The sequence below is a fragment of the Oncorhynchus masou genome, unplaced genomic scaffold (assembly GCF_036934945.1).
Source record: "Oncorhynchus masou masou isolate Uvic2021 unplaced genomic scaffold, UVic_Omas_1.1 unplaced_scaffold_1693, whole genome shotgun sequence".
In the NCBI taxonomy this organism is placed as follows: domain Eukaryota; kingdom Metazoa; phylum Chordata; class Actinopteri; order Salmoniformes; family Salmonidae; genus Oncorhynchus; species Oncorhynchus masou.
In genome coordinates, this window is record NW_027007080.1 from 35,255 (window position 1) to 50,290 (window position 15,036).

The following is a 15,036-nucleotide window of genomic DNA, read 5'->3' on the forward strand; positions in this document are numbered from 1 at the left end:
AATCAGTATCAACGTGTTACATAACTAACTACATAATATATATATATATATATAATATAATAACTAGCTACATCAACTCAGTCTAACAGGACATAGGGGGAAAAGCACTCACCTCAATCAACTAGTTACTGTAGTTAACTTAGTTTGCTGTTTACTGTAGTTAATTATGTTCGTCCAATGTCCCAGATGTTGAAATATTGTTATTGAGATTCTCTAGTGTTTTATTGTATATGTTTGTAGTATACTTGTTATCATGTAACCACTGAAACTCACAAACATAACGAGACATTTTGAAGTATGTTATTAATGATCACCGTTGAATCATTCGTGTGTTGACTCGTCTCTTGTGTTGTCTACCAGAGAGCAGCGTTGCCATGGCGAAGAGGATTGCCGACAAAGAGCTGACTGACCGGAACTGGGATCAGGAGGATGAGGGAGAGGAGGTTGGCTGCTGCACTGTGTTTCTACTGCCTCACTGATACTACTATAGTCTGTATGATAATACACAGTCTGCAGGCCTTCAGTGATTGGTATAGAGGGGGTTGGATAGGCCTTCAGTGATTGGTATAGAGGGGGTTGGATAGGCCTTCAGTGATTGGTATAGAGGGGTTGGATAGGTCTTCAGTGATTGGTATAGAGGGGTTGGATAGGTCTTCAGTGATTGGTATAGAGGAGGTTGGATAGGTCTTCAGTGATTGGTATAGAGATGGGGAGAGGAGGTTGGCTGGTTGGATAGCCTCAGTGATTGGTATAGAGGGGTTGGATAGGTCTTCAGTTGGTATGAGGAGGTTGGATAGGTCTTCAGTGATTGGTATAGAGGGGTTGGATAGGCCTTCAGTGATTGGTATAGAGGGGGTTGGATAGGCCTTCAGTGATTGGTATAGAGGAGGTTGGATAGGTCTTCAGTGATTGGTATAGAGGGGTTGGATAGGCCTTCAGTGATTGGTATAGAGGAGGTTGGTAGGTCTTCAGTGATTGGTATAGAGGGTGGGATAGGAGGATGAGGGAGAGGAGGTTGGCTGGTCTTCAGTGTTTATAGAGCCTTGATAGGTACTTAGTGATTGGTATAGAGTTGGATAGGCCTTCAGTGATTGGTATAGAGGAGGTTGGATAGGCCTTCAGTGATTGGTATAGAGGGGGTTGGATAGGTCTTCAGTGATTGGTATAGAGGGGTTGGATAGGTCTTCAGTGATTGGTATAGAGGGTGGATAGGTCTTCAGTGATTGGTATAGAGGGGTTGGATAGGCCTTCAGTGATTGGTATAGAGGGGTTGGATAGGTCTTCAGTGATTGGTATAGAGGGGTTGGGATCAGGAGTGATTGGTATAGAGGGGGTTGGATAGGTCTTCAGTGATTGGTATAGAGGGGTCACTGATACTACTTAGTCTGATGATAATACACAGTCTGCAGGGCCTTCAGTGATTGGTATAGAGGGGTTGGATAGGCCTTCAGTGATTGGTATAGAGGGGTTGGATAGGTCTTCAGTGATTGGTATAGAGGGGGTTGGATAGGTCTTCAGTGATTGGTATAGAGGGGTTGGATAGGTCTTCAGGATTGGTATAGAGGGGTTGGATAGGTCTTCAGTGATTGGTATAGAGGGGTTGGATAGGCCTTCAGTGATTGGTATAGAGGGGTTGGATAGGTCTTCAGTGATTGGTATAGAGGGGTTGGATAGGCCTTCAGTGATTGGTATAGAGGGGGTTGGATAGGCCTTCAGTGATTGGTATAGAGGGGTTGGATAGGCCTTCAGTGATTGGTATAGAGGGGGTTGGATAGGTCTTCAGTGATTGGTATAGAGGGGGTTGGATAGGTCTTCAGTGATTGGTATAGAGGGGTTGGATAGGTCTTCAGTGATTGGTATAGAGGGGGTTGGATAGGCCTTCAGTGATTGGTATAGAGGGGTTGGATAGGTCTTCAGTGATTGGTATAGAGGGGGTTGGATAGGCCTTCAGTGATTGGTATAGAGGGGGTTGGATAGGTCTTCAGTGATTGGTATAGAGGGGGTTGGATAGGTCTTCAGTGATTGGTATAGAGGGGGTTGGATAGGCCTTCAGTGATTGGTATAGAGGGGTTGGATAGGTCTTCAGTGATTGGTATAGAGGGGTTGGATAGGTCTTCAGTGATTGGTATAGAGGGGGTTGGATAGGTCTTCAGTGATTGGTATAGAGGGGTTGGATAGGCCTTCAGTGATTGGTATAGAGGGGTTGGATAGGTCTTCAGTGATTGGTATAGAGGGGGTTGGATAGGTCTTCAGTGATTGGTATAGAGGGGTTGGATAGGTCTTCAGTGATTGGTATAGAGGGGGTTGGGTAGGCCTTCAGTGATTGGTATAGAATTGGGGTTGGATAGGTCTTCAGTGATTGGTATAGAGGGGGTTGGATAGGCCTTCAGTGATTGGTATAGAGGGGGTTGGATAGGTCTTCAGTGATTGGTATAGAGGGGTTGGATAGGTCTTCAGTGATTGGTATGAGGGGTTGGATAGGCCTTCAGTGATTGGTATAGAGGGGTTGGATAGGCCTTCAGTGATTGGTATAGAGGGGTTGGATAGGCCTTCAGTGATTGGTATAGAGGGGTTGGATAGGTCTTCAGTGATTGGTATAGAGGGGTTGGATAGGCCTTCAGTGATTGGTATAGAGGGGTTTGGATAGGTCTTCAGTGATTGGTATAGAGGAGGTTGGATAGGCCTTCAGTGATTGGTATAGGGGCGTCATTGAGATTTCACCTTTGGATTTACGGGGGTTGATAGTCTTCAGTGATTGGTATAGAGGGGTTGGATAAGTCTTCAGTGATTGGTATAGAGGGGTTGGATAGGTCTTCAGTGATTGGTATAGAGGGGGTTGGATAGGCCTTCAGTGATTGGTATAGAGGGGTTGGATAGGTCTTCAGTGATTGGTATAGTGGGGTTGGATAGGCCTTCAGTGATTGGTATAGAGGGGTTGGATAGGCCTTCAGTGATTGGTATAGAGGGGGTTGGATAGGCCTTCAGTGATTGGTATAGAGGGGGTTGGATAGGCCTTCAGTGATTGGTATAGAGGGGTTGGATAGGTCTTCAGTGATTGGTATAGAGGGGGTTGGATAGGCCTTCAGTGATTGGTATAGAGGGGGTTGGATAGGTCTTCAGTGATTGGTATAGAGGGGTTGGATAGGTCTTCAGTGATTGGTATAGAGGGGGTTGGATAGGTCTTCAGTGATTGGTATAGAGGGTGTTGGATAGGTCTTCAGTGATTGGTATAGAGGGGGTTGGATAGGCCTTCAGTGATTGGTATAGAGGGGTTGGATAGGCCTTCAGTGATTGGTATAGAGGGTGTTGGATAGGTCTTCAGTGATTGGTATAGAGGGGTTGGATAGGTCTTCAGTGATTGGTATAGAGGGGTTGGATAGGCCTTCAGTGATTGGTATAGAGGGATGTTGGATAGGTCTTCAGTGATTGGTATAGAGGGGGTTGGATAGGCCTTCAGTGATTGGTATAGAGGGGGTTGGATAGGCCTTCAGTGATTGGTATAGAGGGGTTGGATAGGCCTTCAGTGATTGGTATAGAGGGGGTTGGATAGGTCTTCAGTGATTGGTATAGAGGGGTTGGATAGGCCTTCAGTGATTGGTATAGAGGGGGTTGGATAGGTCTTCAGTGATTGGTATAGAGGGGGTTGGATAGGCCTTCAGTGATTGGTATAGAGGGGTTGGATAGGCCTTCAGTGATTGGTATAGAGGGGGTTGTATAGGCCTTCAGTGATTGGTATAGAGGGGGTTGGATAGGCCTTCAGTGATTGGTATAGAGGGGTTGGATAGGCCTTCAGTGATTGGTATAGAGAGGGGTTGGATAGGCCTTCAGTGATTGGTATAGAGGGGTTGGATAGGCCTTCAGTGATTGGTATAGAGGGGGTTGGATAGGTCTTCAGTGATTGGTATAGAGGGGGTTGGATAGGTCTTCAGTGATTGGTATAGAGGGTGTTGGATAGGTCTTCAGTGATTGGTATAGAGGGTGTTGGATAGGTCTTCAGTGATTGGTATAGAGGGGGTTGGATAGGTCTTCAGTGATTGGTATAGAGGGTGTTGGATAGGTCTTCAGTGATTGGTATAGAGGGGGTTGGATAGGCCTTCAGTGATTGGTATAGAGGATGTTGGATAGGTCTTCAGTGATTGGTATAGAGGGGGTTGGATAGGCCTTCAGTGATTGGTATAGAGGGGTTGGATAGGCCTTCAGTGATTGGTATAGAGGGGTTGGATAGGCCTCAGTGATTGGTATAGAGGGGGTTGGATAGGTCTTCAGTGATTGGTATAGAGGGGGTTGGATAGGCCTTCAGTGATTGGTATAGAATTCCAAGTTGGATAGGTCTTCAGTGATTGGTATAGAGGGGGTTGGATAGGTCTTCAGTGATTGGTATAGAGTGGGTTGGATAGGTCTTCAGTGATTGGTATTCAGGGTGTTGGATAGGTCTTCAGTGATTGGTATAGAGGTGTTGGATAGGTCTTCAGTGATTGGTATAGAGGGGAGGTTGGATAGGTCTTCAGTGATTGGTATACCAGGTGTTGGATAGGTCTTCAGTGATTGGTATAGAGGGGGTTGGATAGGCCTTCAGTGATTGGTATAGAGGATGTTGGATAGGTCTTCAGTGATTGGTATAGAGGGGGTTGGATAGGCCTTCAGTGATTGGTATTTAGAGGGGGTTGGATAGGCCTTCAGTGATTGGTATAGAGGGGTTGGATAGGCCTTCAGTGATTGGTATAGAGGGGTTGGATAGGTCTTCAGTGATTGGTATAGAGGGGGTTGGATAGGCCTTCAGTGATTGGTATAGAGGGGGGTTGGATAGGTCTTCAAGTGATTGGTATAGAGTTTTGATTTACCAGGGTTAGACAGGTTACCAGCCTTTTAAATTGTATTTTTTTAAACACAGATTTTCTCCCCTCCTCTGCTCCTGACTGCATGTGCTGTTCCATAGAAATATAATGACTAGAACAGATGGTGGCATAATGACAGGACTGTTCGGCCATGTTGAGTGTCCCCATAGGAGCAAAGCTAGGTTATAAAATGGGAAGGTTAAAGACAACGGATTCACAATAATGTTTGAGGTTCTACCTCTCTGAATCAACCATGTGATCAGCTCAGGTATTGGACTACGCTGCCTCGGCAGAAGGCAAGCTGTCTGAAACAGATCATGAGGTTGGTAAGGAAATAAAAATAGCATTGAAGCTTACGTGGGAAAGAGACAACCATCTAGCCATTAGCTAACGTCTAGGCTGAAGATTACAAGGTTAATAAGACAGAGGTGTTCTAATATCCCATCATTTGGCGATTCATGGGACCGGCGTTTTTTTTTTTTCACCTTTATTTAACCAGGTAGGCTAGTTGAGAACAAGTTCTCATTTGCAACTGCGAAACTGGCCAAGATTAAGCATAGCAGTGTGAACAGACAACACAGAGTTACACATGGAGTAAACAATAAACAAGTCAATAACACAGTAGAAAAAAGAGAGTCTATATACATTGAGTGCAAAAGGCATGAGGAGGTAGGCTCTTCAATAATTACAATTTAGCAGATTAACACTGGAGTGATAAATGATCAGATGGTCATGTACAGGTAGAGATATTGGTGTGCAAAAGAGCAGAAAAGTAAATAAATAAAAACAGTATGGGGATGAGGTAGGTCAAATTGGGTGGGCTATTTACCGATAGACTATGTACAGCGGCAGCGATCGGTTAGCTGCTCAGATAGCAGATGTTTGAAGTTGGTGAGGGAGATAAAGGTCTCCAACTTCAGCGATTTTTGCAAAGGCTTTCCAGTCACAGGCAGCAGAGAACTGAAGGAAAGGCGGCCAAATGAGGTGTTGGCTTTAGGGATGATCAGTGAGATACACCTGCTGGAGCGCGTGCTACGGGTGGGTGTTGCCATCGTGACCAGTGAACTGAGATAAGGCGGAGCTTTACCTAGCATGGACTTGTAGATGACCTGGAGCCAGTGGGTCTGGCGACGAATATGTAGCGAGGGCCAGCCGACTAGAGCATACAGGTCGCAGTGGTGAGTGGTATAAGGTGCTTTAGTAACAAAACGGATGGCACTGTGATAAACTGCATCCAGTTTGCTGAGTAGAGTGTTGGAAGCTATTTTGTAGATGACGTCGCAGAAGTCGAGAATCGGTAGGATAGTCAGTTTTACTAGGGTAAGTTTGGCGGCGTGAGTGAAGGAGGCTTTGTTGCGGAATAGAAAGCCGACTCTAGATTTGATTTTCGATTGGAGAAGTTTGATATGAGTCTGGAAGGAGAGTTTACAGTCTAGCCAGACACCTAGGTACTTATAGATGTCCACATATTCAAGGTCGGAACCATCCAGGGTGGTGATGCTAGTCAGGCGTGCGGGTGCAGGCAGCGAACGGTTGAAAAGCATGCATTTGGTTTTATTAGCGTTTGAGAGCAGTTGGAGGCCACGGAAGGAGTGTTGTATGGCATTGAAGCTTGTTTGGAGGTTAGATAGCACAGTGTCCAAGGACGGGCCGGAAGTATATAGAATGGTGTCGTCTGCGTAGAGGTGGATCAGGGAATCGCCCGCAGCAAGAGCGACATCATTGATACATACAGAGAAAAGAGTCGGCCTGAGAATTGAACCCTGTGGCACCCCCATAGAGACTGCCAGAGGACGGGACAACATGCCCTCCGATTTGACACACTGAACTCTGTCTGCAAAGTAGTTGGTGAACCAGGCAAGGCAGTCATCAGAAAAACCGAGGCTACCTAGTCTGCCGATAAGAATATGGTGATTGACAGAGTCGAAAGCCTTGGCCAGGTTGATGAAGACGGCTGCACAGTACTGTCTTTTATCGATGGCGGTTATGATATCGTTTAGTACCTTGAGCGTGGCTGAGGTGCACCCGTGACCAGCTCGGAAACCCGATTGCACAGCGGAGAAGGTACGGTGGGATTCGAGATGGTCAGTGACCTGTTTGTTGACTTGGCTTTCGAAGACCTTAGATAGGCAGGGCAGGATGGATATAGGTCTGTAACAGTTTGGGTCCAGGGTGTCTCCCTTGGAAGAGGGGGATGACTGCGGCAGCTTTCCAATCCTTGGGGATCTCAGACGATATGAAAGAGAGGTTGAACAGGCTGGTAATAGGGGTTGCGACAATGGCGGCGGATAGTTTCAGAAATAGAGGGCCCAGATTGTCAAGCCCAGCTGATTTGTACGGGTCCAGGTTTTGCAGCTCTTTCAGAACATCTGCTATCTGGATTTGTGTAAAGGAGAACCTGGAGAGGCTTGGGCGAGTAGCTGCGGGGGAGGAGCTGTTGGTAGAGGTTGGAGTCGCTATTTATCAACGGCGCATGTAGTTTTCAAATGAACTGGTCCCATGAATTTGTTTTATTTTCAAATGCTTCCTGATGCCGGTTATTACGTTGTTGTAACCTTGTTTTTTTTAACCTTGGAGCAAAGCAGGAAGTAAAAGCAGGAAGTGTACCCTGTGCTGTTATTTGTTGATTCAACTCTACAGGCGTTACAAATAATACATTCCATTGTTTGAGCCACATCAGTGAACATCATTTGAATAAACATTCTACATTACCATGGAAATGATTGCATCACAATACCAGGCAGCCATGAGTTTACCAGTCATATTACCGGGGTTAGAGGTTCCAAGCCTGTTCTATTCATTCTATTTACCAGTCATATTACCGGGGTTAGAGGTTCCAAGCCTGTTCTATTCATTCTATTTACCAGGGTTAGAGGTTCCAAGCCTGTTCTATTCATTCTATTTACCAGTCATATTACCGGGGTCAGAGGTTCCAAGCCTGTTCTATTCATTCTATTTACTAGGGTTAGAGGTTCCAAGCCTGTTCTATTCATTCTATTGTTCTAGTCATATTACCAGGGTCAGAGGTTCCAAGCCTGTTCTATTCATTCTATTTACCAGGATATTACCAGGGTCAGAGGTTCCAAGCCTGTTCTATTCATTCTATTTACTAGGGTTAGAGGTTCCAAGCCTGTTCTATTCATTCTATTTACCAGTCATATTACCTGGTCAGAGGTTCCAAGCCTGTTCTATTTACCTTCTATATACCAGTCATATTACTGGGGTTAGATATTCCAAGCCTGTTCTATTCATTCTATTTACCAGGGTCAGAGGTTCCAAGCCTGTTCTATTCATTCTATTTACCAGGGTTAGAGGATGTTCCAAGCCTAGATTCTATTTACCAGGGTCAGAGGTTCCAAGCCTGTTCTATTGATTCTGTTTACCAGGGTCAGAGGTTCCAAGCCTGTTCTATTGATTCTGTTTACCAGGGTTAGAGGTTCCAAGCCTGTTCTATTCATTCTATTTACCAGGTTAGAGGTTCCAAGCCTGTTCTATTCATTCTATTTACCAGGGTCAGAGGTTCCAAGCCTGTTCTATTGATTCTATTTACCAGGGTTAGTAAGGTTCCAAGCCTGTTCTATTCATTCTATTTACCAGGGTCAGAGGTTCCAAGCCTGTTCTATTCATTCTATTTACCAGGGTCAGCAGGTTCCAAGCCTGTTCTATTCATTCTATTTACCAGGGTCAGAGGTTCCAAGCCTGTTCTATTCATTCTATTTACCAGGGTCAGATGTTTACCAAGACTATATAGCAGTTCTATTCATTCTATTTACCAGGGTTAGCGGTTCCAAGCCTGTTCTATTTATTTGTTGCTTGTTTCAGCAAGGAGCAACAGTTTCATCATGTTTAAGTCCATGTTACTACAGAAACTGACTCAACAGTTTGTCATGTTTAAGGCTACAGACCTATATCCATCCTGCCCTTGCCTTTCTAAAGTCTTCGGAAGCCAAGTTAATAAACAGATTACTGACCATCTCGAATCCCACTGTACCTTCTCTGCTTTGCAGTCCGGTTTCCGAGCTGGTCACGGGTGCACCTCAGCCACGCTCAAGATACTAAAGATATCATAACCTGCCAACGATAAAAGACAGTACTGTGCAGCCGTCTTCATCGACCTGGCCAAGGCTTTCGACTGTCAATCACCTGGATTCTTATCGGCAGACTCAATAGCCTTAGTTTCTCAAATGACTGCCTGGACTGGTTCACCAACTACTTTGCAGACAGAGTTCAGTGTGTCAAATCGGAGGGCATGTTGTTCCGTCCTCTGGCAGTCTCTATGGGGGTATCACAGGGTTCAATTCCTGGGCCGATATTTTCTCTGTACTTATCAAGTGATGTCATGTTGCTGCGGGTGATTCCCTGATCCACCTCTACGCAGACGACACCATTCTGTATACTTCTGGCCCTTCTTTGGACACTGTGTTACCAAACCTCCAAACGAGCTTCAATGCCATACAACACTCCTTCCGTGGCCTCCAACTGCTCTTAAAAGCTAGTAAAACCAAATGCATGCTTTTCAACCGTATATAGCTGCCTGCACCCATGTGTTGCATCACTACTCTGGACGTTCTGACCTGAATATGTGGACAACTACAAATACCTAGGTGAGGTTAGACTGTAAACTCTCTTTCCGGACTCATATTAAACATCTCCAATCCAAAATTAAATTTAGAATTACTTCCTATTTAGCAACAAAGCCTCCTTCAATCACGCCGCCAAACTTACCCTAGTAAAACTGACAATCCTACCTGATCCTCGACTTCGGATGTCATCCACAAAATATTCCAATACTCTACTCAGCAAACTGGATGCAGTTTATCACAGTGCAATCCGTTTTGTTACCAAATTACCTTATACCACTCACCACTGCGGATGTGTATGCTCTTCCCTGGCTCTATAGCTGCATATTTGTCGCCAAACCCCCTGGCTCCAGGTCATCTATAAGTCTTTGCTAGGTAAAGCCCCGCCTCATCTCAGCTCACTGGTCACCATAACAACACCCACGCGCTCCAGCAGGTTTATCTCACTGGTCACCCCCAAAGCCAACACCTACTTTGGCCGCCTTTCCTTCCAGTTCTCTGCTGCCAATGACTGGATCGATTTGCAAAAATCGTTGAAGCTGGAGACTCATATCTCCCTCTAACTTTAAACATCAGCTATCTGAGCAGCTAACCGATCGCTGCAGCTGTACATAGCCCATCTGTAAATAGCCCACCCAATCTACCTCATCCCCATATTGTTTTTCTTTTCTTTTCTGCTCTTTTGCACACCAGTATCTCTACTTGCACATGTTCATCTGCTCATCCATCTCTCCAGTGTTAATCTGCTAAATTGTAATTACTTCGCTACTATTGGCCTATTTATTGCCTTACCTCCTCATGCCATTTGCACACACTGTATATAGACTTTCTCTATTGTGTTATTGACTGAACGCTTGTTCATTCCACATGTTACTCTGTGTTGTTGTTTGTGTCACACTGCTTTTCTTAATCTTGACCAGGTCGCAGTTGTAAATGACAACTTGTTCTCAACTAGCACCTGGTTAAATAAAGGTGTTCTCAACTATTACCTGGTTAAATAAAGGTGTTCTCAACTATCTACCTGGTTAAATAAAAGTGTTCTCAACTAGCCTACCTGGTTAAATAAAGGTGTTCTCAACTAGCCTACCTGGTTAAATAAAAGTGTTCTCAACTAGCCTACCTGGTCAAATAAAGGTGTTCTCAACTAGCCTACCTGGTCAAATAAAGTGTTCTCAACTAGCCTACCTGGTCTAATAAAGGTGTTCTCAATATTACCTGGTCAAATAAAGGATGTGTTCTCAACTAGCCTACCTGGTTGTAGAAATAAATAGCAGTGTTCTCAATATTACCTGGTCAAATAAATGGTGTTCCTCAACTGAGCCTGTGTGGTTAAATAAAAGTGTTCTGTAATATTACCTGGACTAAATAAGAGTGAGGATGTGTTGTCATATTACCTGGACCTACCTGGTCAAATAAAAGTGAAATAAAATTACAAAATAAAGTGATGATGTGTTGTAGATATTACCTGGACTATATAGCAGAGTGAGGATGTGTTGTACATATTACCTGGACTATATAGCAGAGTGAGGATGTGTTGTAGATATTACCTGGACTATATAGCAGAGTGAGGATGTGTTGTAGATATTACCTGGACTATATAGCAGAGTGAGGATGTGTTGTAGATATTACCTGGACTATATAGCAGAGTGAGGATGTGTTGTAGATATTACCTGGACTATATAGCAGAGTGAGGATGTGTTGTAGATATTACCTGGACTATATAGCAGAGTGAGGATGTGTTGTAGATATTACCTGGACTATATAGCAGAGTGAGGATGTGTTGTAGATATTACCTGGACTATATAGCAGAGTGAGGATGTGTTGTAGATATTACCTGGACTATATAGCAGAGTGAGGATGTGTTGTAGATATTACCTGGACTATATAGCAGAGTGAGGATGTGTTGTAGATATTACCTGGACTATATAGCAGAGTGAGGATGTGTTGTAGATATTACCTGGACTATATAGCAGAGTGAGGATGTGTTGTAGATATTACCTGGACTATATAGCAGAGTGAGGATGTGTTGTAGATATTACCTGGACTATATAGCAGAGTGAGGATGTGTTGTAGATATTACCTGGACTATATAGCAGAGTGAGGATGTGTTGTAGATATTACCTGGACTATATAGCAGAGTGAGGATGTGTTGTAGATATTACCTGGACTATATAGCAGAGTGAGGATGTGTTGTACATATTACCTGGACTATATAGCAGAGTGAGGATGTGTTGTAGATATTACCTGGACTATATAGCAGAGTGAGGATGTGTTGTACATATTTAATCCTATTTCTAATAGTGTTCTGATGGTGTTCATCAGGCAGGGACATTTTCCATCGCGAGTGATGATGTGATGAAGAGCAGGCCCATCAAGAAGGCCAAGCGTCGGGCTGCTGGTTCAGAGGTAGGCTGCCCGACTGACTAACCAACGCCCAAGGGCACTAGCATGCATGCTGTCTGTCTGTGTGTGACCAGCTGTTGGCCTAGGTAATGTAGGCTACCTGACTGACTAACCAACGCCCAAGGGCACTAGCATGCATGCTGTCTGTGTCTGTGTGACTAGCTGTTGACCTAGGTGATGTAGGCTACCTGACTAACTAACCAACGCCCAAGGGCACTAGCATGCATGCTGTCTGTGTGTGACTAGCTGTTGACCTAGGTGACGTAGGCTAGAAGCTGGCATTAATGGCCACAGACTTTTCTAGACTCGTTAACTAACCAACACCACAGGAACTAGCTCACATGCTGTCTTAGTGTGTCAGGGGGAAACCTGGGTCATGTTCATTAGAAGAAAAAAGGCAAGCGAGGATGTTATTGCACAAGTTCAGGTGGCAACTACATCCCTGTTTCACGTTTTCTTCAGTTTAGTGCCGACTGAACACAACCCAGCTTTACATTAACCCAAGGCAAGCTGTGCTTCCTTCCTTCCTTCCTTCCTTCCTTCCTTCCTTCCTTCCTTCCTTCCTTCCTTCCTTCCTTCCTTCCTTCCTTCCTTCCTTCCAGCTTTACATTAACCCAAGGCAAGCAGTGCTTCCTTCCTTCCTTCCTTCCTTCCTTCCTTCCTTCCTTCCTTCCTTCCTTCCTTCCTTCCTTCCTTCCTTCCTTCCAGCTTTACATTAACCCAAGGCAAGCAGTGCTTCCTTCCTTCCTTCCTTCCTTCCTTCCTTCCTTCCTTCCTTCCTTCCTTCCTTCCTTCCTTCCTTCCTTCCAGCTTTACATTAACCCAAGGCAAGCAGTGCTTCCTTCCTTCCTTCCTTCCTTCCTTCCTTCCAGCTTTACATTAACCCAAGGCAAGCAGTGCTTCCTTCTTTCCTTCCTTCTTTCCTTCCTTCCTTCCTTCCTTCCTTCCTTCCTTCCTTCCTTCCTTCCTTCCTTCCTTCCTTCCTTCCTTCCTTCCTTCCTTCCAGCTTTACATTAACCCAAGGCAAGCAGTCCTTCCTTCCTTCCTTCCTTCCTTCCTTCCTTCCTTCCTTCCTTCCTTCCTTCCTTCCAGCTTTACATTAACCCAAGGCCAGCAGTGCTTCCTTCCTTCCTTCCTTCCTTCCTTCCTTCCTTCCTTCCTTCCTTCCTTCCTTCCTTCCTTCCTTCCAGCTTTACATTAACCCAAGGCAAGCAGTGCTTCCTTCCTTCCTTCCTTCCTTCCTTCCTTCCTTCCTTCCTTCCTTCCTTCCTTCCTTCCTTCCTTCCAGCTTTACATTAACCCAAGGCAAGCAGTGCTTCCTTCCTTCCTTCCTTCCTTCCTTCCTTCCTTCCTTCCTTTCCTTCCTTCCTTCCTTCCAGCTTTACATTAACCCAAGGCAAGCAGTGCTTCCTTCCTTCCTTCCTTCCTTCCTTCCTTCCTTCCTTCCTTCCTTCCAGCTTTACATTAACCCAAGGCAAGCAGTGCTTCCTTCCTTCCGTCCTTCCTTCCTTCCTTCCTTCCTTCCAGCTTTACATTAACCCAAGGCAAGCAGTGCTTCCTTCTTTCCTTCCTTCTTTCCTTCCTTCCTTCCTTCCTTCCTTCCTTCCTTCCTTCCTTCCTTCCAGCTTTACATTAACCCAAGGCAAGCAGTCCTTCCTTCCTTCCTTCCTTCCTTCCTTCCTTCCTTCCTTCCTTCCTTCCTTCCTTCCTTCCTTCCTTCCTTCCAGCTTTACATTAACCCAAGGCCAGCAGTGCTTCCTTCCTTCCTTCCTTCCTTCCTTCCTTCCTTCCTTCCTTCCAGCTTTACATTAACCCAAGGCCAGCAGTGCTTCCTTCCTTCCTTCCTTCCTTCCTTCCTTCCTTCCTTCCTTCCTTCCTTCCTTCCTTCCTTCCTTCCTTCCTTCCAGCTTTACATTAACCCAAGGCCAGCAGTGCTTCCTTCCTTCCTTCCTTCCTTCCTTCCTTCCTTCCAGCTTTACATTAACCCAAGGCCAGCAGTGCTTCCTTCCTTCCTTCCTTCCTTCCTTCCTTCCTTCCTTCCTTCCTTCCTTCCTTCCTTCCTTCCTTCCAGCTTTACATTAACCCAAGGCCAGCAGTGCTTCCTTCCTTCCTTCCTTCCTTCCTTCCTTCCTTCCTTCCTTCCTTCCTTCCTTCCTTCCTTCCTTCCTTCCTTCCTTCCTTCCTTCCTTCCAGCTTTACATTAACCCAAGGCAAGCAGTGCTTCCTTCCTTCCTTCCTTCCTTCCTTCCTTCCTTCCTTCCAGCTTTACATTAACCCAAGGCCAGCAGTGCTTGCTTCCTTCCTTCCTTCCTTCCTTCCTTCCAGCTTTACATTAACCCAAGGCAAGCAGTGCTTCCTTCCTTCCTTCCTTCCTTCCTTCCTTCCTTCCTTCCTTCCTTCCAGCTTTACATTAACCCAAGGCCAGCTGTGTTTGCTTACTTGGATGCCAGAACTCTTTTTAAAGAGACCCCTCCAGTGATGTTTTAGCCTAATGGAGGGAGATAGAAGCATCCAGTTCCCGAGTGAATCATTTGTTTCCTTCTTGTCTTTTCTGCCTACAGGGGCAGAGTGGAGGAGCATTCAAAGTGTTTAAAGGGTTCTCCCTGGCCCCTACATCGGGAACCGGGCCAGCCGCTGAGGGGATCACAGCCTTCTCCGGGTTCGGGAATGGGGTAGGGTTTAAACCCCTGTCTGGACTGTCCAATGGGAACAGTGTCAAACCTGTCACTCCAGCCCTCACCGGGTTCACCTCTCCTACTGCCACCAAGACCACCACACCAGGTAAGAGACGGATTGTTTGGGGGGGAGAAACCCGCTGTACAGTTAATGTGCAAGTCCGATAGGATAACTTGTGAAAGCGAGTTGAAAATCCTCCATTGTTGAGCGGGATCTGCTATTACAGGTTAATGGAGCTGACTCGGTGGGGTTCGCTGTGTGGATCTGGTATTACAGGATAATGGAGCTGAATCAGTGGGGTTTGTTGTGTGGATCTGGTATGAGGTTAATGGAGCTGAATCAGTGGGGTTCCCTCTGGATCTGGTATTACAGGATAATGGAGCTGAATCAGTGGGGTTCCCTCTGGATCTGGTATTACAGGATAATGGAGCTGAATCAGTGGGGTTCCCTCTGTGGATCTGGTATGAGGTTAATGGAGCTGAATCAGTGGGGTTCCCTCTGGATCTGCTATTACAGGTTAATGGAGCTGAATCAGTGGGGTT

At 45.5% G+C, this 15,036-nt stretch overlaps 1 pseudogene; it reads left to right on the plus strand.

Moving 5' to 3' along the window:
- The first annotated feature begins 364 nt into the window (after nucleotides 1–364).
- LOC135531982 (nuclear pore complex protein Nup50-like) overlaps nucleotides 365–15,036 on the plus strand; it is a 36,233-nt pseudogene continuing 21,561 nt past the window's right edge.